Genomic DNA, 27,354 nt, shown 5'->3' with positions numbered 1-27,354 from the left:
GGTAAGGGTGAGTCCCAGAGTGGGAACCAGAGTAACCAGTTTAGTTTGAGGCCAAGAATGGGATCAGAGGTCCCTTGTCAGTGTGAGGCCCAGGTGTGGAATAGAGTATCCAGGTACCAATGATGCCTGGGTGTGGACCAGAGTCACAAGCGCCTTGCAGGCCCAGATGGGGAACAGAATCACTAGGTCCTGGTGAGGCCTAGAATAAGACCACAGTCCCCAGTATCTGGTGAGCCCCTTGTGGGAACCAGAGCCACTGTATGCAGCTGACCCAGGTCCATGTGAGTCCCACGTGAGGACCAGATTCATCAGGTCGAATTGAGGCATAGCTGGGGACAAGAGCCACCAGGTCTGGGTGCGGCCTAGGTGGGGCAAGATTCAGCAGTTCTGAGTTAGGTCAAAGTGCGGACGAGAGACACCAGGTCCAGGTGAGGCCAAACTGAGGCGCAGAGTCACCAGATCCAGGTGAGGTCCATGTTGGAAAGAGAGTCACCAGGTCCAAGACAGGCCCAGGTGGGGACCAGAGTCACCAGATCCAGGTGAAGTCCAGGTGGGGACCAGAGTCACCAGATCCAGGTGAAGCCCAGGTGGGGACCAGAGTCACTAGGTCCAGATGAGGCCTAGGTGAGGGCCTGAGTTACCAGGTACACGTGAGGCCCCGGTGGGGATCAGAGGCAACAGGTCCATGTGAGGCCGGCTTGGGGACCATGGTCAACAGGTCTACATGAGGCCCAGGTGTGGAACACAGTAAGCAGGTCCAGGTGAGACCACGGTGGTGACAAGAGTCACCAAGTCCAGGTGTAGCCCAGGTGGGGACCTGTGTCACCAGGTATGGGTGAGGCCCAGGTGGCGACCCCACTCACCAGGTCCAGGTGAGGCCAACCTGTAGGCAAAGTAGAGGAACCGTGTTCCCATGTTGCCCAGGTAGGGACCAGAGTTACCAGGTCCATGTCAGGCCAACCTGCAGGCCATGCAGTGGAACCATGTCCTGATGATGCCGAGGTAGGGACAATATTTACCAGGTCCAGGTGAGGCCAACCTGCAAGTCAAGCAGTGGAACCATGTCCCGATGATGCCCAGGTAGGGACCAGAGTCAGCTGGTCCTAATGAGGCCAAATGGGGCATATTCACTAGGTCCAGGTGAGGCCAAGTTGAGGACCAGAGTCACCAGATCTTGTTGAGTCCTAGAGGGGTACCAGAATCACCTGGTCCAGGTGACATCCAGATGGGGACCAGAGTCACCAGGTCAGGATGAGGCCCAGAAAGGTTCCAGAGTCATCATGTCCAGGTGAGGCTCAGGTGTGGAACAGAGTCACCAGGTACCAAAGATGCCCAGGTGAGGACCAGAGTCACCAGGTCTGGGTATTGCGCAGATAGGATCAGAGTCACCAGTTCCAGGTGAGGCCAAGAAAGAGTCCTCAGCAATCAGATCCAGGTGGGGAACAAAGTCACCAGGACTGGGTGAGGCCCAGATGGGGACCAGATTCACCAGGTCCAGGGGAGGCCAAGGTGGTGACCAGAGACCCGGGGCTGGGAGACGACCAGGTAAGGACCAGATTCACCAGGTCCAAGAGACCTAATCGGTGACCTGTGTCCCCAGGTACGGGTGAGGCACAGGTGGCAACCACACTCACCAGGTCCAGGAGAAGCCATCCTTCGCGCCATGCAGAGGAACCGTGTCCCGATGATGTACATGTAGGAACCAGAGTAACCAGGTCCAGGTGATGCCAACCTGCAGGCCATGCAGTGGAACCATGTCCTGATGATGCCCAGGGAGGGACCAGAGTCACCAGGTCCAAATGAGGCCCAGATGGAGCATATTCACTAGGTCCAGGTGAGGCCCAGTTGAGGACAAGTGTCACCAGATCTGGTTGAGGCCCAGAGGGGTACCAGAATCACCTGGTCAAGGTGACATCCAGATGGGGACCAGAGTCACCAGGACAGGGTGAGGCCCAGAGAGGTTCCAGAGTCATCATGTCCAGGTGATGCTCAGGTGTGGAACTGAGTCACCAGGTACCAATGATGCCCAGATGAGGGCCAGAGTCACCAGATCTGAGTGACGCGCAGATAGGATCAGAGTCACCATTTGCAGGTGAGGCAAAGAAAGAGTCCACAGCAATCAGTTCCAGGTGGGGAACAAAGTAAACAGGACTGGGTGAGGCCCAGATGGGGACGAGTTCACCTTGTCCAAGTGAGGCCCAGGTAATGACCAGAGTCCCCAGGTTGGGAGAAGATGAGGTAAGGACCAGATTCACCAGGTCCAAGAGGCCCACGTGGGGACCTGTGTCACCAGGTATGGGTGAGCCACAGGTGGCAATCCCACTCACCAGGTCCAGGTGAGGCCAACCTGCAGGCCATGTTCGGAACAGTGTCCCGATGATGCCCAGGTATGGACGAGAGTCACCAGGTACAAATGAGGCCCAGATGGAGCATATTCACTAGGTCCAGGTGAAGCCCAATTGAGGACCAGAGTCACCAGATCTGTTTGAGGCCTAGAGGGGTACCAGAATCACCTGGTCCAGGTTACATCCTAATGGGGACCAGAGTCACCAAGTCAGGGTGAGGCCAAGAGAGGTTCCAGAGTCATCATCCAGGTGAGGTTCAGGTGTGGAACAGAGTCACCATGTACCAATGATGCCCAGGTGAGGACCAGAGTCACCAGGTCTGGGTGACACTCAGATAGGATCAGAGTCACCAGTTCCAGGTGAGGACAAGAAAGAGTCCACAGCAATCAGGTCCAGGTGCGGAACAAAGTCACCAGGACTGGGAGAGACCCAGATGGGGACCAGATTCACCAGGTCCAGGTGAGGCCCAGGTGGTGACCAGAGTCCCCGGAACTGGGAGAGGACCAGGTAAGTAACAGATTCTCCAGGTCCAAGAGGACCACGTGGAGACCTGAGTCACCAGGTATGGGTGAGGCCCAGGTTGCAACCCCACTCACCAGGTCCAGGTGAGGCCAACTTGCAGGCCAGAGTCACCAGATCCAGGTGAGGCCCTAGTGGGGACCGGAGTCACCAGGTAAATGTGAGTCTACAAGAACACCACAGGCACCAGGTCCAGGTGTTGTTCATCTGGGAACGAGACTCACCAGGTCCAGGTGAGCCCCAGGTGGGGACCAGACACCAGGTCAGATTGAGGCCTAGGTGGGGGGACCAGAGTCATCAGGACCAGTTGAGGCCAAAGTGTTGAGCAAAGTTATCATGTCCAGATGAAGCCCAGGTGGGGAAGAGAGTAACCATGTCCCATTGATGCCAGGGGGGAAAAGAGTCACAAGATCCAGAAGAGGCCTAAGTGAGGAGTAGATTCACCACGTCCTGTTGAGGCCCAGTTGTGGACCGGTGTCCCCAGCTCCGGGTGAGTCCCAGAGGGCGACCAGAGTCACCCGGTTCTGGGGATAACCTGGTGAGGACCAGAGTCACCACGTCAGGGTGAGGCCCAGAGCGGGACAAGAATCACTAGGTGCAGGTGAGGCCCCGATGTGGATCTGAGAAACCAGGTCCATTGATGCCCATAAGAGGACCAGAGTCACCAGGTCCAGGTGAGGTCCCTGTGGGAACCAGTCACCTCGTCCAGGTGAGGCCCAGGTAGGACCACAGTCACCAGGTCCAAGTGAGGACCAGGTATATAAGAGAGTATCCAGGTCCCAATGATGCCGAAATAGGGACCTGAGTCAAGGTCCAGGAGAGGCAGAAATATGGATCAGAGTCACTGTGTTCCAGGTGAGGCCATAGGAGACCACAGGAACCAGGTCCAGGAGAGACCCATATGGGAACCAGAGCCACAAAATCCAGGTGAGGTCCAGGTGGGACCACTGTCACAAGGTCCAGGTGAGGCGCAGAGGGCAACAGGATTCACTATGTCCAGGTGAGGCACAGTTGGCGACCAGTCACCAGATCCAGGTGCGGACCAGATAAGGAACAGATTCACCAGGCCTAAGTGAAGCCCAAGGGATGAACAGAGTCACCAGGTAAGGGTGAGGCCCAGAGGGGGAACCAGAGTAACCAGTTTAGTTTGAGGCCCAGAATGGGACCAGAAGTCCCTGGTCAAAGTGAGGCCCAATTGTGGAATAGAGTATCCAGGTACCAATGATGACTGGGTGAGGACCAGAGTCACTAGGGCCATGTAGGCCCAGATGGGGAACAGAATCACTAGGTCCTGGTGAGGCATAGAATAAGACAACTTGTGAATAGGTCACCAGTATCAGGTGAGCCCTTTTGGGAATAAGAGCCACTCTATCCAGCTGAGTCCCAGGTCCATGTGAGGCCCACGTGAGGACCAGATTCATCAGGTCGAATTGAGGCATAGCTGGGGACAAGAGTCACCAGGTATGGGTGCGGCCTAGGTGTGGCAAGATTCAGCAGTTCTGAGTGAGGTCAAAGTGGGGACGAGAGACACGAGGTCCCGGTGAGGCCAAACTGAACCAGAGTCACCAGATCCAGGTGAGGTCCATGTTGGAAAGAGAGTCAACAGGTCCAGGAGAGGTCCATGTGGGGACCAGAGTCACCAGATCCAGGTGAAGCCCAGCTGGGGACCAGAGTCACCAGATACAGGTGAAGCCCAGGTGGGGACCAGAGTCACTAGGTCCAGATGAGGCCAGTTGAGGACCAGAGTTATCAGGTACACGAGAGGCCCCCGCGGGGATCAGAGCCAACAGGTCCATGTGAGGCCGGCTTGGGGACAATGGACAAAAGGTCGACTACGGGCCCAGGTGTGGAATACAGTAAGCAGGTCCAGGTGAGTCCCCGGTGGTGACAAGTGTCACCACGTCCAGGTGAGGCCCAGGGGTGACCAGGATCACCAGGTACAGGAGAGGCCCTTGAATGTACCAGAGTCAACAGTACGACGTCAGTCGCAGGTGGGAACCAGGGTCAGCAGGTCCAAGTCAGTCCAAAGTGGGGTTCACAGTCACTAGGGCACGGTGAGACCCAGAGGGGGACCAGAGTCACCTGGTCCAGGGGAGGTCCAGTTGTGGAACACAGTCACCGGGTTCCAATTTTGCCCAGTTGAGGACCACGGTCAACAGGGCCTGGTGAGGACCAGATGGGGACTCGAGCCCCAAATACAAATGAAGACAAGAACGGGACCACAGTCACTAGATCCAGGGTAGTCTCAGGTGCGGACCAGAATCACCAGGTCAATGTGACGTGCAGGTGGCAACCCCACTCACCAGGTCCCGGTGAGGCCCTGGTGGGGACCAGAGTCACGAGGTACATGAGAAGCTAGAAACACTGCAGCCACCAGGTCCACATGATGTCCATGTGGGAACGAGAATCACCAGTTACAGGTGAGGACCATGGGGGGATCCGACTCACCATGTCCAGGTGAGACCCAGGTGGGAACCAGTGTCACCATGTCCAGGTGTGGCCCAGGTGAAGACCAGAGTTAATAGGTCCGGATGGGTCACTGTTAGTGAACACTGTAACCATATCCTGATGCTACCCAGGTGGGTACCAGAGACACCAGGTCCTGGTGAGGCCCAGGTGGGACCAGAGACATGAGGTCCAGGTGAGTTCCCGATGGGAACCACAGAGACCAAGTCAGGTGAGGCCATGCATAGGATCAGAGTCACAGGTTACAGGTGAGGCCCAGGTGGAGGCAGAGTCACCTGGTACAGAAGAGGCCAAAGTCAGTACCAGAGTTACCAGGATCAGGCCAGTTCCAGTGGGGAATAGACTAACCATGTCCCGATGATGCCCAGGTAGAATCAGAGTCACGAGGTCAAGATGAGGCGCAGGTGGGGAGCATGTTCACTAGGTCCCGGTGAGGCCCAGTTGAGGACCAGTGTCACCAGGTGTAGTTGAGTCCTAGAGGGGTACCAGATTCACCTGGTCTAGGTGACATCCAGGTGGGGACCAGCGTCACCTGTCAGCGTGAGGTCCAGAGGGGATCCAGAGTCATCATGTCCAGGTGAGTCTCAGGTGTGGGACAGAGTATCCAGGTCATAATTGTCCACAGGTGAGGAGCAGATTAACCAGATGTGGGTGAGGCCCAGTTAGGTTCAGAGTCACCATTTCCAGGTGAGGGCAAGAAGGAGTCCACAGCAATCAGGTCCAGGTGGGGACAAAGTCACCAGGATTGGGTGAGGCTCAGATGAGGACCAGATTCACCAGGTCCAGGTGAAGCCAGGTTGTGACCAGAGTTACGAGTTCCGGGTGAGGACAAGGTAAGGACCAGAATCACCAGGTCCAAGTGAGGCCCACGTGGGCACCTGTGTCACCAGGTATATGTGAGCCCCAGGTGGCAACCCCACTCAACAGGTCCAGGTGAGCCCAACCTGCAGGCCATGCAGAGGAAGCGAGTCCCGATGATGCCCAGGTAGGGACCAGAGTTACTAGGTCCAGCTGAGGCCAACCTGCAGGCCATGCAGTGGATCAATGTCCCGATGATGCCCAGGTAGGGACCAGAGTCACCAGGTCCAAATGAGGCCCAGATGGAGCATATTCACTAGGTCCAGGTGAGGCCCAGTTGAGGACCAGAGTTACCAGACCTGGTTGAGGCCCAGAGGGGTACCATAATCCCCTGGTCCAGGTGACATCCATATGGGGACGAGAGTCACCAGGTCAGGTTGATTGCCAGAGAGGTTCCAGAGTCATCATGTCCAGAGGAGCCTCAGGTGTGGAACAGAGTCACCAGGACCCATGATGCCCAGGTGAGGATCAGAGTAACCAGGTACACGTGATTCCCCGGTGGGGATCAGAGGCAACAGGTCCATGTGAGGCCGGCTTGGGGACCATGGTCAACAGGTCTATTGAGGCCCAGGTGTGGAACACAGTAAGCAGGTCCAGGTGAGTCCCCAGTGGTGACAAGAGTCACCACGTCCAGGTGAGGCCCGGTCGGGACCAGGATCACCAGGTACAGGGGAGGCCCTTGAAAGAACCAGAGTCAACAGTTCGACGTCAGTCGCAGGTTCCAACCAGGGTCAGCAGGTCTAAGTCAGGCCAAAGTGGGTTTCACAGTCACTAGGGCACGGTGAGACCCAGAGGGGAACCAGAGTCACGTGGTCCAGGTGAGTTCCAGTTGTGGAACACAGTCACCGTGTCCCAATTTTGCCCAGTTGAGGACCATGGTCAACAGGGCCAAGTGAGGCCCAGATGGGGACCGGAGTCCCCAAATCCAGGTGAACCTCAGGTGGGGAACACAGTCACTAGATCCAGGTTAGTCACAGGTGCAGACCAGAATCACAAGGTGCAGGTGAGATGCAGGTGGCAACCACACTGACCAGGTCCCGGTGAGGCCCTGGTTGGAACCAGAGTCACGAGGTACATGAGAAGCTAGAAACCCTGCAGCCACCAGGTCCACATGATGTACATGTGGAAACGAGAATCACCAATTACAGGTGAGGACCAGGTGGGTATCCAACTCACCATGTCCAGGTGAGACCCAGGTGGGAACCAGTGTCACCATGTCCAGGTGTGGCCCAGGTGAAGACCAGAGTTAATAGGTCCGGCTGGGTCACTGTAGTGAACAGTGTAACCATATCCTGATGCTACCCAGGTGGGTACCAGAGACACCAGGCCCTGGTGTGGCCCAGGTGGGACCAGAGACATGAGGTCCAGGTGAGGTCCCGATGGGAACCACAGTCAGCAGGTCAGGTGAGGCCATGCTTAGAATCAGAGTCACCAGCTACAGGTGAGGCCCAGTTAGAGCCAGAATCACCTGGTACAGAGAGGCCAAAGTCAGGACCAGTGTTACCAGGATCAGGTCAGACCCAGTGGGGAACAGAGTAACCATGTCCCGATGATGCCCAGGTAGAACCAGCGTCACAGGTCCAGATGAGGCGAAGGTGGGGAGCATATTCACTAGGTCCCGTTGAGGCCCTGTTGAGGACCAGAGTCTCCAGGTCTAGTTGAGGCCTAGAGGGGTACAAGATTCACCTGATCAAGGTGACATTCAGATGGGGACCAGAGTCACCATGTCAGGCTGAGGCCCAGAGGGGTTCCAGGGTCATAATGTCCAGGTGAGGCTCAGGTGTGGAACAGAGTATCCAGGTATAATGGTCCACAGGTGAGGACCAGAGTCACCAGATCTGGGTGAGGACCAGTTAGGATCAGAGTCACCAGTTCCAGTTGAGGCCAAGAAGGAGTCCACAGCAATCAGGTCCAGGTGGGTAAGAAAGTCAACAGGACTGTTGAGGCCCAGATGGGGACCAGATTCACCAGGTCCAGGTGATTCCCAGGTGGTGACCCGGTTACTAGTTCCGGGTGAGGACCAGGTAAGGACCAGATTCACCAGGTCCAAGTGAGGCCCACGTGGGGACCTGTGTCAACAGGTATGGGTGAGCCCCAGGTTGCAACCCCACACACTAGGGCCAGGTGAGACCTACCTGGAGGTCATGCAGAGGAACCGTGTCCCGGTGATGCCCAGGTATGGACCAGAGTTACCAGGTCAGGCTGAGGCCAAACTGCAGGCCATGCAGTGGATCCATGTCCCGATGATGCCGAGGTAGGGACCAGAGTCACCAGGTCCAAATGAGGCCCAGATGGAGCATATTCACTAGGTCCAGGTGAGGCCCAGTTGAGGACCAGAGTCACCAGGTCAAGTTGAGGCCTAGAGGGGTACCATTATCACCTGGTTCAGGAGACATCCAGATGGGGACCAGAGTCACCAGGTCAGGGTGAGGCCCAGAGAGGTTCCAGAATCATAATGTCGCGGGGAGCCTCTGGTGTGGAACAGAGTATCCAGGTCATAATGGTCCACAGGTGAGGACCAAAGTGGCCAGATCTGGGTGACGCGCAGATAGGATCAGAGTCACCATTTCCAGGTGAGGCCAGGAAAGAGTACACAGCAATCAGCTCTAGGTGGGGAACAAAGTCACCAGGACTGGGTGAGGCCCACATGGGGACCAGATTCACCAGGTCCAAGTAAGGCCCAGGTCGTGACCAGAGTCCCCACTTCTGGGAGAGGACCAGGTAAGGACCAGATTCACCAGTTCCAAGAGGCCCACATGGGGACCTGAGTCACCAGGTATGGGGTGGCTACCCCACTCACCAGGTCCAGGTGAGGCCATCCTGCCGGCCAGAGTCACCAGATCCATGTGAGACCCTAGTGGGGACCGGAGTCACCAGGTAAATGTGAGTCTACAAGAAAACCACAATCACCAGGTCCAGGTGTGGTTCATGTGGGAATGAGAGTCACCAGGTCCAGGTGAGACCCAGGTGGGGACCACAGTCACCAGGTCCAGATTGAGGCCTATGTGGTTGGACCAGAGTAATCAGGACAAGTTGAGGCCAAAGTCTGGAGCAAAGTTATCATGTCCAGGTGAGGCCAAGGTGGGGAACAGAGTAACCATATCCCATTGATGCCAGGTGGGAAAATAGTCACAAGGTCCAGATGAGGCCTAAGTGAGGAGTAGATTCACCAGGTCCTGTTGAGGCCCAGTTGAGGACCAGTGTCCCCAGCGCCGGGTGAGTCCCAGAGGGGGACCAGAGTCACCCGGTTCTGGTGAAATCCAGGTGGGGACCAGAGTCACCACGTCAGGGTGAGGCCCAGAGGGAGACGAGAATCACTAGGTCCAGGTGAGGCCCCAATGTGGAACTGAGAAACCAGTCCATGATGCCCATATGAGGACCTGAGTCACCAGGTCCAGGTGAGGTCCCTGTGGGAAACAGTCACCTCGTCCAGGTGAGGCCCAGGTGGGACCACAGTCACCAGGTCCAGGTGAGGCCCAAGTTATAAGAGAGTATCCAGCTCCCAATGATTTCCAGGTAAGGACCAGAGTCAACAGGTCAAGGAGAGGCCCAAATATGGATCAGAGTCATTGTGTTCCAGGTGAGGCCAGAAGGAGACCACAGGAACCAGGTCAAGGAGAGCCCCATATGGGAACCAGAGCCACGAGATCCAGGTGAGGTCCAGGTGGGGCACAGTCACAAGGTCCATTTGAGGAACAGGTGGCAACAGGATTCACCAAGTCCAGGTGGGGCCCAGGTGGCGACCAGTCACCAGATCCAGGTGCCGACCAGCTAAGGACAAGATTCACCAGATCCAAGTGAAGCCCAAGGGGAGACCAGAGTCACTAGGTAAGGGTGAGGCCCAGAGGGGGAATCAGAGTAACCAGTTTAGTTTGAGGACCAGAATGGGACCAGAGGTCCCTGGTCAAAGTTAGGCCCAGATGTAGAATAGAGTATCCAGGTCCCAATGATGCCTGGGTGAGGACCAGAGTCACAGTCATAAGGTCCAGTTGAGACGCAGGTGGCAACAGGATTCACCAAGTCCAGGTGAGGCCCAGTTGGCGACCAGTCACCAGATACAGGTGAGGACCAGCTAAGGACCAGATTCACCAGGCCCAAGTGAATGCCAATGGGTGACCAGAGTCAACAGGTCAGGGTGAGGCCCTGAGGGGGAACCAGAGTAACCAGTTTAGTTTGAGGCCCAGAATGGGACCAGAGGTCCCTGGTCAGAGTGAGGCCCAGGTGTGGAATAGAGTATCCATGTCCCAATGATGCCTGGGTGAGGACCAGAGTCACTAGGGCCATGCAGGCCCAGATGGGGAACAGAATCACTAGGTCCTGATGAGGCATAGAATAAGACCACAGTCACCCGTATCACCTGAGCCCCTTGTGGGAATCAGAGCCACTCTATCCAGCTGAGTCCCAGGTCCATGTGAGGCCCACGTGAAAACCAGATTCATCAGGTCAAATTGAGGCATAGATGGGGATGAAAGTCACCAGCTCTGGGTGCGGCCTAGGTGGAGCAAGATTCAGCAGTTCTGAGTTAGGTCAAAGTGGGGACGAGAGACACCAGGTCCAGGTGAGGTCCATGTTGTAAAGAGAGTCACCAGGTCCAAGAGAGGTCCAGGTGGGGACCAGAGTCACGAGATCAAGGTGAGGTCCATGTTGGAAAGAGAGTCACCAGGTCCAGGAGAGGTCCAGGTGGGGACCAGAGTCACCAGATCTAAGTGAAGACCAGGTGGGGACCAGAGTCACCAGATCCAGGTGAAGCCCAGTTGGGGACCAGAGTCACTAGGTCAAGGAGAGGCCCAGGTGAGGACCAGAGTTACCAGGTACACGTGAGGCCCCGGTGGGATCAGAGGCAACAGGTCAATGTGAGGCCGGCTTGGGGACCATGGTCAACAGGTCTACTTAGGCACAGGTGTGGAACACAGTAAGCAGGTTCAGGTGGGCCCCCGGTGGTGAGAAGAGTCACCACGTCCAGGTGAGGCCCAGGTGGGGACCAGGATCAGCAGGTACAGGGGAGGCCCTTGAAAGAACCAGAGTCAACAGTTCGAGGTCAGGCGCAGGTGTCAACCAGAGTCAGCAGGTCCAATTCAGGCCAATGTGGGGTTCACAGTCACTAGGGCACGGTGAGACCCAGAGGGGAACCAGAGTCATCTGTTCCAGGTGAGGTCCAGTTGTGGAACCCAGTCACCGGGTCCCAATTTTGCCCAGTTGAGGACCATGGTCAACAGGGCCAGGTGAGGCCCAGTTGGGGACCGGAGTCCCAAAATCCAGGTGAAGCACAGGTGGGGACCACAGTCACCAGATCCAGGGTAGTCTCAGGTGCAGACCAGAATCACCAGGTCCTGGTGAGGTGCAGGTGGCAACCACACTCACCAGGTCCCGGTGAGGCCCTGGTGCGGACCAGAGTCACGAGGTACATGAGAAGCTAGAAACATTGCAGCCACCAGGTCCACATGATATCCATGTGTGAACGAGAATCACCAGTTACAGGTGAGGACCAGGTGGGTATCCAACTCACCATGTCCAGGTCAGACCCAGGTGGGAACCAGTGTCACCATGTCCTGGTGTGGCCCAGGTGAAGACCAGATTTAATAGGTCCGTCTGGGTCACTGTTAGTGAACAGTGTAACCATATCCTGAAGTTACCCAGGTGGGGACCAGAGACAAAGTTCCAGGTGAGGTCCCGATGGGAACCACAGTCACCAGGTCAGGTGAGGCTATGCTTAGGATCAGAGTCACCAGTTACAGGTGAGGACCAGGTAGAGCCAGAGTCACCTGGAACAGAAGAGACCAAAGTCAGGACCAGAGTTGCCATGATCAGGTCAGTCCCAAGGGGGAAGACAGTAACCATGTCCCAATGATGCCCAGGTAGAACCAGAGTGACCATGTCCAGATGAGGCGCAGGTATGGAGGATGTTCACTAGGTCCCGGTGAGGCCCAGTTGAAGACCAGAGTCACCAGGTCTAGGTGAAGCCTAGAGGGGTACCTGATTCACCTGGTCTAGGTGACATCCAGATGGGGACCAGAGTCACCATGTCAGGCTGAGGCCCTGAGGGGATCCAGAGTCATCATGTCAAGGTGAGGCTCAGGTGTGGAACAGAGTATCCAGGTCATAATGGTCCACAGGTGAGGACCAGAGTCACCAGATCTGGGTGATAGGATCAGAGTCACCAGTTCCAGGTGAGGCCAAGAGAGAGACCACAGCAATCAGGTCCAGGTGGGGAACAAAGTCATCAGGACTGGGTGAGGCCCAGATGGGGACCAGATTCACCAGGTCCAGGTGAGGCCCAAGTGGTGACCAGAGTCCCCGGGTCTGGGAGAAGACCAGGTAAGGACCAGATTCACCAGGTCCAAGAGGCTCACGTGGGGACCTGAGTCACCAGGTATGGGTGAGGCCCAGGTGAATCACCACTCACCAGGTCCAGGTGAGGGCAACCTGCAGCCCAGAGTCACCAGATCCAGGTGAGACCCTAGTGGGGACCGCAGTCACCAGGTAAATGTGAGTCTACAAGAACACCACAGTCACCAGGTCCAGGTGTGGTTCATGTGGGAACGAGAGTCACCAGGTCCAGGTGAGATCCAGATGGGGACCACAGTCACCAGGTGCTGATTGAGGCCTAGGTGGGGGGACCAGAGTCATCAAGACCAGTTGAGGGCAAAGTGTGTACCAAAGTTATCATGTCCAGTTGAGGCCCTGGTTGGGAACAGAATAACCATGTCCCATTGATGTCAGGTGGGAAAAGTGTCACAAGGTCCAGACGAGGCCTAAGTGAGGAGTAGATTCACCAGGTCCTCTTGAGGCCGAGGTGAGGACCAGTGTCCCCAGCTCCGGGTGAGTCCCAGAGGGGGACTAGAGTCACCCGGTTCTGGTGATATCCAGGTGGGGACCAGAGTCACCACGTCAGAGTAAGGCCCAGAGGGAGACGAGAATCACTAGGTCCATGTGAGGCCCCGATGTGGAACTGAGAAACCAGGTCCCATGATGCCCATATGAGGACCTGAGTAACCAGGTCAAGGTGAGGTCCCTGTGGGAACCAGTCACCTCGTCCCGGGGAGGCCCAGGTGGGACCACAGTCACCAGGTCCAAGTGAGGCCCAGGTATAAAAGAGAGTATCCAGGTCCCAATGATGCCCAGGTAAGGACCAGAGTCAACAGGTCCAGGAGAGGCCCAAATATGGATCAGAGTCATTGTGTTCCAGGTGCAGCCAGATGGAGACCACAGGAACTAGGTCCAGGAGAGCCCCATATGGGAACCAGAGCCACCCGATCCAGGTGAGGTCCAGATGGGACCACTGTCACAAGGTCCAGGTGAGGCGCAGGTGGCAACAGGATTCACCAAGTCCAGGTGACGCCCAGGTGTCGACCAGTCACCACATCCAGGTGCGGACCAGTAAGGACCAGATTCACCAGGCCCAAGTGAAGCCCAAAGGGTGACCAGAATAGCTAGGTAAGGGTGAGGCCCAGAGGGGGAACCAGAGTAACCAGTTTAGTTTGAGGCCGAGAATGGGACCAGAGGTCCCTGGTCAAATTGAGGCCCAGGTGTGGAATAGAGTATCCAGGTCCCAATGATGCCTGGGTGAGGACCAGAGTCACTAGGGCCATGCAGGCCCAGATGGGGAACAGAATCACTAGGTCCTGTTGAGGCATAGAATAAGACCACAGTCAGCAGTATCAGGTGAGCCCCTTGTGGAACCCAGAGCCACTCTATCCAGCTGAGTCCCAGGTCCATGTGAGGCCCACGTGAGGACCAGATTCATCAGGTCGAATTGAGGCATAGCTGGGGACAAGAGTCACCAGGTCTGGGTGCGGCCTAGGTGGGGCAAGATTCAGCAGTTCTGAGTTAGGTCAAAGTGGGGACGAGAGACACCAGGTCCAGGTGAGGCCAAACTGAGAACCAGAGACACTAGATCCAGGTGAGGTCCATGTTGGAAAGAGAGTCACCAGGTCCAGGAGAGGTCCAGGTGGGGACCAGAGTCACCAGATCCAGGTGAAGTCCAGGTGGGGACCAGAGTCACCAGATCCAGGTGAAGCCCAGGTGGGGACCAGAGTCACTAGGTCCAGATGAGGCCCAGGTGAGGATCAGAGTTACCAGATACACGTGAGCCCCGGCGGGGATCAGAGGCAACAGGTCCATGTGAGGCCGGCTTGGGGACCATGGGCAACAGGTCTACTTGAGGCCCAGGTGTGGAACACAGTAAGCAGGTCCAGGTGAGTCCCCGGTGGTGACAAGAGTCACCACGTCCAGTTGAGGCCCAGTTGGGGACCAGGATCACTAGCTACAGGGGAGGCCCTTGAAAGAACCAGAGTCAACTGTTCGAGGTCAGGCGTAGGTGGAAACCAGGGTCAGCAGGTCCAAGTAAAGCCAAAGTGGGGTTCACAGTCACTAGGGCACAATGAGACCCAGAGGGGGACCAGAGTCACCTGGTCCAGGTGAGGTCCAGTTGTGGAACACGTTCAACGGGTCCCCATTTTGCCCACTTGTGGACCATGGTAAACAGGGCCAGGTGAGGCCCATTTGGGGACCGGAGTCCCCAATTCCAGGTGAAGCCCAGGTGGGGACCACAGTCACCAGATCCAGGGTAGTCTCATTTGCAGACCAGAAACACCAGGTCCTGGTGAGGTGCAGGTGTCAACCACACTCACCAGGTCCCGGTGAGGCCCTGGTGGGGACCAGAGTCACGAGTTACATGAGAAGCTAGAAACACTGCAGCCACCACTTCCACATGATGTCCATGTGAGAACGCGAATCACCAGTTACAGGTGAGGACCATGTGGGGATCCGACTCACCATGTCCAGGTGAGACCCGGGTGGGAACCAGTGTCACCATGTCCAGGTGTGGCCCAGGTGAATACCAGAGTTAATAGGTCCGGCTGGGTCACTGTTAGTGAACAGTGTAACCGTATCCTGATGCTACCCAGGTGGGTACCAGAGACACCAGGTCCTGGTGAGGCCCAGGTTGGACCAGAGACATGAGGTCCAGGTGAGGTCCCGATGGGAACCACAGTCACCAGGGCAGGTGAGGCCATGCTTTGGATCAGAGTCACCAGTTACAGGTGAGGCCCAGTTGGAGCGAGAGTCACCTGGTACAGAAGAGGCCAAAGTCAGGACCAGAGTTACCAGGATCAGGTGTGTCCCAGTGGGGAATACAATAAACATGTCCCAATGATGCCTAGGGAGAACCAGAGTCACCAGGTCCAGATGAGGAGTAGGTAGTGAGCATATTCACTAGGTTCCGGTGAGGCCCAGTTGAGGACCAGTGTCACGAGATCTAGTTAACTCCTAGAGGGGTACCAGATTCACCTGGTCTAGGTGACATCACGATGGGGACCAAGGTCACCATGTCAGGCTGAGGCCCAGAGGGGATCCAGATTCATCATGTCCAGGTGAGGCTCAGGTGTGGAACAGAGTATCCAGGTCATAATGGTCCACAGGTGAGGACCAGAGTCACCAGATCTGGATGAGGCCCAGTTAGTTTCAGAGTCACCAGTTCCAGGTGAGGTCAAGAAGGAGTCCACAGCAATCAGGTCCACGGGGGGAACAAAGTCACCAGGAGAAGGTGAGGCCCAGATGGGGACCAGATTCACCAGGTCTAGGTGAGGCCCAGGTGGTGACCAGAGTCCCCGGGTCTGGGAGAGGACCAGGTAAGCACCACATTCACCAGGTCCAAGGGGCACACGTGAGGACCTGAGTCACCATGTATGGGTGACTCCCAGGTGAAACACCACTCACCAGGTCCAGGTGAGGCCAACCTGCAGGCCTGAGTCACCAGATCCAGGTGAGGTCCATGTTGGAAAGAGAGTCACAAGGTCCAGGAGAGTTCCAGGTGGGAACCAGAGTCGGCAGATCCAGGTGAAGTCCAGGTGGGGCCCAGAGTCACCAGATCCAGGTGAAGCCCAGCTGGGGACCAGAGTCACCAGATCCAGGTGAAATCCAGGTGGGGACCAGAGTCACTAGGTCCAGATGAGGCCACTTGAGGACCAGAGTTACCAGGTACACGAGAGGCCCGGTGGGGATCAGAGGCAACAGGTACATGTGAGGCCGGCTTGGGGACCATGGTCAACAGGTCTTCTTGAGGCTCAGGTGTGGAACACAGTAACCGGGTCTAGGTGAGTAACCGGTGGTGACAAATGTTACCACGTCCAGGTGAGGCCCAGGTGGGGACCAGGATCACCAGGTCCAGGGGAGGCCCTTGAAAGTACCAGAGTCCACAGTACGACGTCAGTCGCAGGTGGGAACCAGGGTCAGCAGGTCCAAGTCAGTCCAAAGTGGGGTTCAGAGTCACTAGGGCACGGTTAGACCCAGAGGGGGACCAGAGTCACCTGGTCCAGGTGAGGTCCAGTTTTGGAACACAGTCATCGGGTCCCAATTTTGCCCAGTTGAGGACAACCCCACTCACCAGGTCCATGTGCGGCCAACCTGCAGGCCATGCCGTGATACCATATCCCGATGATGCCCAGGTAGGGACCAGAGTCACAAGGTCCAAATGAGGCCCAGATGGGGTATATTCACTAGGTCCAGGTGAGGCCCAGTTGGGGACCAGAGTCAACAGATCACCTAGAGCCCTTGAGGGGTACAAGAATCACCTGGTCCAGGTGACATCCAGATGGGGACCAGAGTCACCAGGTAAGAGTGAGTTCCAGAGAGGTTCCAGAGTCATCATGTCCAGGTGAGACTCAGGTGTGGAACAGAGTAACCAGGTATGAATGATGCCCAGGTGAGGACCAGAGTCACCAGATCTGGGAGACGCACAATAGGATCAGAGTCACCAGTTCCAGGTGAGGCCCAGAAAGCGTCCACAGCAATCAGGTCCATGTGGGAACAAAGTCACCAGGACTGGGTGAGGCCCAGATGGGGACTTGATTCACCAGTTCCTGGTGTGGCCCAGGTGGTGACCAGATACCCGGGTCTGGGAGAGGACAAGGTAAGGCCCAGATTCACCAGGTCAAAGAGACCAACGTGAGGACCTGAATCACCAGGTGTGGGTGAGTTCCAGGTGGAAACCCCACTCACCAAGTCCAGGTGAGGCCAACCTGCATGCCAGAGTCACCAGATGCAGGTGAGGCCCTTGTGGGTACCGGACTCCCCAGGTAAATGTGAGTCTACAAGAACACCACAGTCACCAGGTCCAGGTGTGATTCATTTGGGAACGAGAGTCACCAGGTCCAGGTGAGACCCAGGTGGGTACCACGGTCACCAGGTCCAGATTGAGGCCTAGGTGGTGTGTACAGAGTCATCAGTACCAGTTGAGGCCAATATGTGGAGCAAAGATATCATGTCCAGGTGAGGCCCAAGTGGGGAACAGAGTAACCATGTCCCATTGATGCTAGGTGGGAAAAGAGTCACAGGTCCAGTCGAGGCCTAAGTGAGGAGTAGATTCACCAGGTCCTGCTGAGGCCCAGTTGAGGACCAGTGTCCCCAGCTCCGGGTGAGTCCCAGTGTGGGACCAGAGTCACCCGGTTCTGGTGATATCCAGGTGGGGACCAGAGTCACCAAGTCAGGGTGAGGCCCAGAGGGGGACGAGAATCACTAGGTCCAGGAGAGGCCCCAATGTGGAACTGAAACCAGGTCCCATGATGCCCATATGAGAACCAGAGCCACCAGGTCCAGGTGAGTTCCCTGTGGGAACCAGTTACTTCGTCCAGGTGAGGCCCAGGTGGGATCACAGTCACCAGGTCCAGGTGAGGCCCAGGTATATAACAGAGTATCCAGGACCCAACGATGCACAGGTAAGGACCAGAGTCAACAGGTCCATGGGAGGTTCAAATATGGATCAGAGTCATTGTGTTCCAGGTGAGGTCTGATGGAGATCACAGGAACCAGGTCCAGAAGAGCCCTATATGGGAAACAGGGCCACCAGATCCAGGTGAGGTCCAGGTGGGACCACAGTCACAAGGTCCAGGTGAGACGCAGGTGGAAACAGGATTCACCATGTCCAGGTGAGGCCCAGGTCGTGAGCTGTCACCAGATCCAAGTGAGGACAATCTAAGGACTAGATTCACCAGGCCCAAATGAAGCCCATGGGGTGACCAGATACACCAGGTAAGGGTGAGGCCCCGAGGGGGAACCAGAGTAACTAGTTTAGTTTGTGGCCCAGAATGGGACCAGAGGTCCCTGGTCAGAGTGAGGCCCAGGTGTGGAATAGAGTATCCAGGTCCCAATGATGCCTGGGTGAGGACCAGAGTCACTAGGGCCATGCAGGCCCAGATGTAGAACAGAATCACTAGGTCCTGGTGAGGCATAGAATAAGACCACAGTCACCAGTATCATTTGAGCCCCTTACCGGAACCAGAGCCACTCTATCCAGCTGAGTCCCAGGTCCATGTGAGGCTCACTTGAGGACCAGATCCATCAGGTCGAATTCAGGCATAGCTGGGGACAAGAGTCACCATGTCTGGGTGCAGCCTAGGTGGGGCAAGATTCAGCAGTTCTGAGTTAGGTCAAAATGGGGACGAGAGTCGCCAGGTCCAGGTGAGGCCAAACTGAGGAACAGAGTCACCAGATCCAGGTGAGGTCCATGTTGGAAAGAGAGTCACCAGGTCTAGGAGAGGCCCAGGTGGGGACCAGAGTCACCAGATCCAGGTGAAGTCCAGGTGGGTACCAGAGTCAGCAGACTCAGGTGAAGCCAAGGTGGGGACCAGAGTCACTAGGTCCAGATGAGACCCAGGTGAGGACCAGTGTTACCAGGTACACGTGAGGCCACGGTGGGGATCAGAGGCAACAGGTCCATGTGAGGCCGGCGGGGACCATGGTCAACAGGTCTATTGAGGCCCAGGTGTGGAACACAGTAACCAGGTCCAGGTGAGTGCCCTGTGGTGACAAGAGTCACCAGGTCCCCGTGAGGCCCATGTGAGCACCAGGATCACCATGTCCAGGGGAGGCCCTTGAACGTACCAGAGTCAACAGTTCGAGTTCAGACGCAGGTGGCAACCAGGGTGAGCAGGTCCAAGTCAGGACAAAGTGGCGTTCATATTCACTACGGCATGGTGAGATCCAGAGGGGGACCAGAGTCACTTGGTCCAGGTGAGGTCCAGTTGTGCAACACAGTCACCGGGTCCCAATTTTGCCCAGTTGAGGACCACGGTCAACAGGGCCAGGTGAGGCCCAGATGGGGACCGGAGTCCCCAAATCCAGGTGAAGCCCAGGTGGTTACCAGATACACCAGATCCAGGGTAGTGTCAGGTGTAGACCAGAATCACCAGGTCCAGGTGATGTGCAGGTGGCAAACACACTCACCAGGTCCCGGTGAGGCCCTGGTGGGGACCAGAGTCACGAGGTACATGAGAAGCTAGAAACACTGCAGCCACCAGGTCCACATGATGTCCATGTGGGAACGAGAATCACCAGTTACAGGTGAGGACCAGGCGGGGATCTGACTCACCATGTCCAGGTGAGACCCAAGTGGGAACCAGTGTCACCATGTCCAGGTGTGGCCCAGGTGAAGACCAGAGTAAATAGGTCCGGGTGGGTCACTGTTAAAGAACTGTGTAACCATATCCTGATGCTACCCAGGTGAGTACCAGAGACACCAGGTCCTGGTGAGGCCCAGGTGGGACCAGAGACATGAGGTCCAGTTGAGGTCCCGATTGGAACCATAGTCACCAGGTCAGGTGAGGCCATGCTTAGGATCAGAGACACCAGTTACAGGTGAGGCCCAGGTGGAGCCAGAGTCACCTGGTACAGACGAGGCCAAAGTCAGGACCAGAGTTACCAGGATCAGGTCAGTCCCAGTGGAGAATAGAGTAACCATGTCCCGATGATGCCCAGGTAGAACCAGAGTCAACAGGTCCAGATGAGGCACAGGTGTGGAGCATGTTCACTAGGTCCCGGTGAGGGACAGTTGAGGTACAGAGTCACCAGGTCTAGTTGAGGCCTAGAGGGGTACCAGATTCACCTGGTCTAGGTGACATCCAGATGAGGACCAGAGTCACCATATCAGGGTGAGGCCCAGAGGGGATCCAGAGTCATCATGTCCAGGAAGGGCTCATGTGTGGAACAGAGTATGCAGGTCAAAATGGACACAGGTGAGGACCAGAGTCAGCAGATCTGGGTGAGGCCCAGTTAGGATCAGAGTCACCAGTTCCAGGTGAGCCGAAAAAGGAGTCCACAGCAATCAGGTCCAGGTGGGCAACAAATTCACCAGGAGTGGGTGAGTCCCAGATGGGGACCAGAGTCAATAGGTCCAGGTGACTTCCAGGTGGTGACCAGACTTACCAGTTCCGGGTGAGGACCAGGTAAGGACAAGATTCAACAGGTCCACGTGAGGCCTACGTGGGGACCTGTGTCACCAGGTATGCGTGAGGCCCAGGTGGCAACACCACTCCCCAGGTCCAGGTGAGGCCAACATGCAGGCCATGCAGAGGAAACATGTCACGATGATGCCCTGGTCGGAAACAGAGTTACCAGATCCAGGTGAAGACAACCTGCAGGCCATGCAGTGGAACCATGTCCCGATGATGCCCAGGTAGGGACCAGAGTCACCAGGTCCAAATGAGGCCCAGATGGAGCATATTCACTAGGTCCACGTGAGGCCCAGTTGAGGACCAGTGTCTCCAGATCTGGTTGAGGCCTAGAGGGGTACCAGAATCACCTGGTCCATGTGACATCCAGATGGGGACCAGAGTCACCAGGTCAGGGTGAGACCCAGAGATTTTCCAGAATCGTCATGTCCAGGTGAGGCTCAGGTTTGGAACAGAGTCACCAGGTACCAACGATGCCCAGGTGAGGACCGTAGTCACCAGGTCTGCGTGATGCGCAGATAGAATCAGAGTCACCAGTTCCAGGTGAGGCCAATAAAGAGTCAACAGCAATCAGGTCCAGGTGGGGAACAAAGTCATCAGGACTGGGTGAGACCCAGATGGGGACCAGATTCACCAGGTCCAAGTGAGGCCCAGGTGGTGACCAGAGTCCCCGGGTCCGGGAGAGGACCAGGTAAGGACCAGATTCACCAGGTCCAAGAGGCCCACGTGGGGACCTGAGTCACCAGGTATGGGTGACACCCAGGTGGCACACCACTCACCAGGTCCAGGTGAGGCCAACCTGCAGGCCAGAGTCTCCAGATCCAGGTGAGGCCCTAGTGGGGACCGGAGTCACCAGGTAAATTTGAGTCTACAAGAACACCACAGTCACCAGGTCCTGGTGTGGTTCTTGTGGGAACGAGAGTCACCAGGTCCAGGTGAGACCCAGGTGCGGACCACAGTCACCAGGTCCAGATTAAGCCTAGTTGGGGGGACCAGAGTCATCAGGACAAGTTGAGACCAAAGTGCGGAGTAACGTTATCATGTCCAGGTGAGGCCCAGGTTGGGAACAGAGTAACCATGTCCCATTGATGCTAGGTGAGAAAAGAGTCACAAGGTCCAGACGAGGCCTAAGTGAGGAGTAGATTCACCAGCTCCTGTTGAGGCCCAGTTTAGGACCACTGTCCCCAGCTCCGGGTGAGTCCCAGAGGGAGATCAGAGTCACTGATTCTGGTGATATACAGGTGGTGACCAGAGTCACCACGTCAGGGTGAGGCCCAGAGGGGGACGAGAATCACTAGGTCCAGGTGAGGCCCCGATGTGGAACTGAGAAACCAGGTCCCATGATGCCCATATGATGACCTGAGTCACCAGGTCCCGGTGAGATCCCTGTGGGAACCAGTCATCTCGTCCAGGTGAGGATCAGGTGGGACCACAGTCACAAGGTCCAGGTGAGGCCCAGGTATATAATAGAGTATCCAGGTCCCAATGATGCCCAGGTAAGGACCAGAGTCAACAGGTCCAGGAGAGGCCGAAATATGGTTCAGAGTCATTGTGTTCCAGGTGAGGCCAGATGGAGACCACAGAAACCAGTTACAGGAGAGCCCCATATGGGAACCAGAGCCACCAGATCCAAGTGAGAACCAGGTGGGAACACAGTCAAAAGGTCCAGGTGAGGCGCAGGTGGAAACAGGATTCACCGAGTCCAGGTGAGGCCCAGGTGGCGACCAGACACCAGATCCAAGTGAGGACAAGCTAAGGACCAGATTCACCAAGCCCAATGAAGCCCAAGGGGTGACCAGAGTCACCAGGTATGGGTGAGGCCCAGAGGGGGAACCAGAGTAACCAGTTTAGTTCGAGGCCGAGAATGGAACCAGAGGTCCCTGGTCAGAGTGAGTCCCAGATGTGGAATAGAGTATCCAGGTCCCAATGATGCCTGGGTGAGGACCACAGTCACTAGGACCATGCAGGCCCAGATGGGGAACAGAATCACTAGGTCCTGCTGAGGCATAGAATAAGACGACAGTCACCAGTATCAGGTGAGCCCCATGTGGGAACCAGAGCCACTCTATCCAGTTGAGTAGCAGGTCCATGTGAGGCCCACGTGAGGACCAGATTCATCAGGTCGATCTGAGGCATAGCTGGGGACAAGAGTCACCAGGTCTGGATGCGGTCTAGGTGGGACAATATTCAGCAGTTCTGAGTTAGGTCAAAGTGGGGACGAGAGACACCAGGTCCAGGTGAGGCCAAACTGAGGACCAGAGTCACCAGATCCAGGTGAGGTCCATGTTGGAAAGGAGTCACCAGGTGCAGGAGAGGTCCTGGTGGGGACCAGAGTCACCAGATCCAGGTGAAGTCCAGGTGGGGACCAGTCACTACATACAGATGAGGCCCAAGTGAGGACCAGACTTACCAGGTACACGTGAGGCCCCGGTGGGGATCAGGGGCAACAAGTCTATGTGAGGCCGGCTTGGGGACCATGGTCAACAGTTCTACTTGAGGCCCAGGTGTGGAACAGAGTAAGCAGGTCCAGGTGAGTCCCCGGTGGTGACAAGAGTCACCACGTCCAGGTGAGGCCCAGGTGGGGACCAGGATCACCAGGTCGAGGGGAGGCCCTTGAAAGAACCAGAGTCAACAGTTCGAAGTCAGGCGAAGTTGGCAACCAGGGTCAGCAGGTCCAAATCAGGCCAAAGTGGGTTTCACAGTCACTAGGGTATGGTGAGACCCAGAAGGGGACCAGAGTCACCTGGTCCAGGTGAGGTCCAGTTGTGGAACACAGTCACCGGGTCCCAATTTTGCCCAGTTGAGGACCATTGTCAACAGGGCCAGGTGAGGCCCAGATGGGGACCGGAGTCCCCAAATCCAGGTGAAGCCCAAGTGGGGACCACAGTCACCAGATCCAGGGTAGTCTCAGGTGCAGACCAGAATCCCGAGGTCCACGTGAGGTGCAGGTGGGAAACACACTCACCAGGTCCCGGTGAGGCCCTGGTGGGGACCAGAGTCACGACGTACATGAGAAGCTATAAATACTACAGCCACCAGGACCACATTATGTCCATGTGGGAACGAGAATCACCAGTTACAGGTGAGGACCAGGCGGGGATCCGACTCAACATGTCCAGGTGAGACCCAAGTGGGAACCAGTGTCACCATGTCCAGGTGTGGCCCAGGTGAAGACCAGAGTTGATAGGTCCGGCTGGGTCACTGTTAGTGAACAGTGTAACCATATCCTGATGCTACCCAGGTGGGTACCACAGACACCAGGTACTGGTGAGGCACAGGTGGGAGCAGAGACATGAGGTCCAGGTGAGGTCCCGATGGGAACCACAGTCACCAGGTCAGGTGAGGCCATGCTTAGGATCAGAGTCATCAGTTACAGATGACGCCCAGGTGGAGCCAGAGTCACCCGGTAGAGAAGACGCCAAAGTCAGGACCAGAGTTACCAGGATCAGGTCAGTCCCAGTGGGGAATAGAGTAACCATGTCCCGATGATGCCCAGGTAGAACCCGAGTCAACACGTCCAGATGAGGCGCAGGTGGGGAGTATATTCACTAAGTCCCGGTGAGGCCCAGTTGAGGACCAGATTCCCCCGGTCTAGTTGAGGCCTAGTGGGGTATCAGATTCACCTGGTCTAGGTGACATCCAGATGGGGACCAGAGTCACCATGTCAGGCTGAGGCCCAGAGGGGATCCAGAGTCATCATGTCCAGGTGAGGCTCAGGTGTGGAACAGAGTATCCAGGTCATAATGATCCTCAGGTGTGGACCTGAGTCTCCAGATCTGGGTGAGACCCAGTTAGGATCAGAGTCACAAATTCCAGGTGAGGCCAAGAAGGTGTCCACAGCAATCCGGTCCAGGTGGGGAACAAAGTCACCAGGACTGGGTGAGGCCAAGATGGGGACCAGATTAACAAGATCCAGGTTATTCCCAGATGGTGACCAGAGTTACCAGTTCTGGGTGAGGACCAGGTAAGGACGAGATTCACCAGCTCCAATTGAGACCCACGTGGGTACCTGTGTCACAATGCATGTTTGAGGCCCAGTTTGCCGCCCCACTCACCAGGTCCAGGTGAGGCCAACCTGCAGGCCATGCAGAGGAAACATGTCCCGATGATGCCCAGGTAAGGAAGAGAGTTACCCGGTCCAGGTGAGGACAACCTGCAGACCATGCAGTGGAACCACGTCCCGATGATGCCGAGGTAGGGACCAGAGACACCAGGTCCAAATGAGGGCCAGATGGAGCAAATTCCCTAGGTCCAGGTGAGGCCCAGTTGAGGACCAGAGTCACCAGATTTAGTTGATGCCTAGAGGGGTACCAGAATCACCTCGTCCAGGTGACATGCAGATGGGGACCAGAGTCACCAGGTCAGGGAGAGGCCCAGAGAGGTTCCAGAGTCATCATGTCCAGGTGAGGCTCAGGCGTGGAACAGAGTCATTAGGTACCAATGATGCCCAGGTGAGGCCCAGAATCACCAGATCTGGGTGACGCGCAGATACGATCAGAGTCACCAGTTCCAGGTGAGGCCAAGAAAGAGTCCACAGCAATCAGGTCCAAGTGGGGAACAAAGTCACCAGGACTGGGTGAGGCCCAGATGGGGACCAGATTCACCAGGTCCAGGTGAGGCCCAGGTGGTGACCAGAGTCCCCGGGTGTGGGACAGGACCAGGTAAGGACCAGATTCACCAGGTCCAAGAGGCCCACGAGGGGAATTGAGCCACCAGATCTGGGTGAGGCCCAGTTAGGATCAGAGTCACCAGTTCCAGGTGAGGCCCAAAAGGATTCCACAGCAATCAAGTCCAGGTGGGGAACAAAGTCACCAGGACTGGGTGAGGTGTAGATGGCGACCAGATTCTCCAGGTCCAGGGGATTCCCAGGTGGTGACCACAATTACCAGATTCACCAGGTCCAAGAGGCCCAAGTGGGGACCTGTGTCACCAGGTATGGGTGAGGCCCAGGTGGCAACCCCACTCACCAGGTCCAGGTGAGGACAACCTACAGGCCAGAGTCACCAGATCCAGGTGAGGCCCTAGTGGGGACTGGAGTCACCAGGTAAATGTGAGTCTACAAGAACACCACAGTCACTAGGTCCAGGTGTGGTTCATGTGGGAAGGAGAGTCACCAGTCCAGGTGAGACCCAGGTGGGGACCACAGTCACCAGGTCTAGATTGAGGCCTAGGTGGGGGGACCAGAGTCTTCAGGACCAGTTGAGGCCAAAGAGTGGAGCAAAGTTACCATGTCCAGGTGAGGCCCAGGTGGGGAACAGAGTAACAATGTCCCATTGATGCCAGGTGGGAAAAAGTCACAAGGTCCAGACGATGCTTAAGTGAGGAGTAGATTCACCAGGTCCTATTGAGGCCCAGTTGAGGACCAGTGTCCCCAGATCCGGGTGAGCCCCACAGGGGGACCAGAGTCACCGGTTCTGGTGATATCCAGGTGGGGACCAGAGTCACCACGTCAGGGTGAGGCCCAGAGGGAGACGAGAATCACTAGGTCCTGTTGAGGCCCCGATGAGGAACTGAGAACCAGGTCCCATGACTCCCATATGAGGACCTGAGTCACCAGGTCCTGGTGATGTCCCTGTGGGAACCACTCACCTCATCCAGGTGAGGCCCGTGTGGGACCAAAGTCACCAGGTCCAGGTGAGGCCGAGGTATGTAAGAGAGTATCGAGGTCCCAATGATGCCCATGTAAGGACCAGAGTCAACAGGTCCAGAAGAGGACCAAATATGGATCAGAGTCATTGTGTTCCAGGTGAGGCCAGATGGAGACCACAGGAACCAGGTCCAGGAGAGCCCCATATGGGAACCAGAGCCGCCAGATCCAGGTGAGTTCCAGGTGGGACCACAGTCACAAGGTCCAGGTGAGGCGCAGATGGCAACAGGATTCACCAAGTCCAGGTGAGGCCCAGGTGGCGACCAGTCACCAGACCCAGGTGAGAACCAGCTAAGGACCAGATTCACCAGGCCCAAGTGAAGCCAAAGGGGTGACCAGAGTCACCAGGTTAGGGTGAGGCCCAGAGAGGGTACCAGAGTAAACAGTTTAGTTTGAGGCCCAGAATGGGACCATAGGTCCCTGGTCAGAGTGAAGCCCAGGTGTGGAATAGAGTATCCCAGACCCAATGATGCCTAGGTGAGGACCAGAGTCACTAGGGTCATGCAGGCTCAGATGGGGAACAGAATTACTAGGTCCTGGTGAGGCATAGAATAAAACCACAGTCACCAGAATCAGATGAGCCCCATGTGGGAAAAAGAGCCACTCTATCCACCTGAGTAGCAGGTCCATGTGAGGCCCACGTGAGGACCAGATTCATCAGGTCGAATTGAGGCATAGCTGGGGACAAGAGGCACCAGGTCTGGGTGGGGCCTAGGTGGAGCAAGATTCAGCAGTGCTGAGGTAGCAAAATGGGGACGAGAGACGCCAGGTCCAGGTGAGGCCAAACTGAGGACCAGAGTCACAAGATGTAGGTCAGGTCCAGGTGGGGACCAGAGTCACCAGATCCAGGTGAAGCCCCGGTGGGGACCAGAGTCACTAGGTCCAGATGAGGCGAAGGTGAGGACCAGAGTTGCCAGGTACACGTGAAGCCCCGGTGGGGATCAGAGGCAACAGGTCCATGTGAGGCCGGCTTGGGGACCATGGTCAACAGGTCTACTTGAGGCCCTGGTGTGGAACACAGTAAGCAGGTCCAGGTGAGTCCCCAGTGGTGACAAGAGTCACCAAATCCATGTGAGGCCCATGTGGGCACCAGGATGACCATGTCCAGGGGACGCCCTTGAAAGAACCAGAGTCAACAGTTCGAGGTCAGGCGCAGGTGGCAACCAGGGTCAACAGGTCCAAGTCAGGCCAAAGTGGCATTCACAGTCACTAGGACACGGTGAGACCCAGAGGGGGACCAGGGTCACCTGGTTCAGGTGAGGTCCATTTGTGGAACACAGTCACCGGGCCCCAA

This window comes from Canis lupus, chromosome 38 (genome assembly GCF_048164855.1).
Source record: "Canis lupus baileyi chromosome 38, mCanLup2.hap1, whole genome shotgun sequence".
Classification (NCBI taxonomy): domain Eukaryota; kingdom Metazoa; phylum Chordata; class Mammalia; order Carnivora; family Canidae; genus Canis; species Canis lupus.
The sequence above is the reverse complement of the archived record's forward strand: the minus strand, read 5'-3'. Positions refer to the sequence as shown.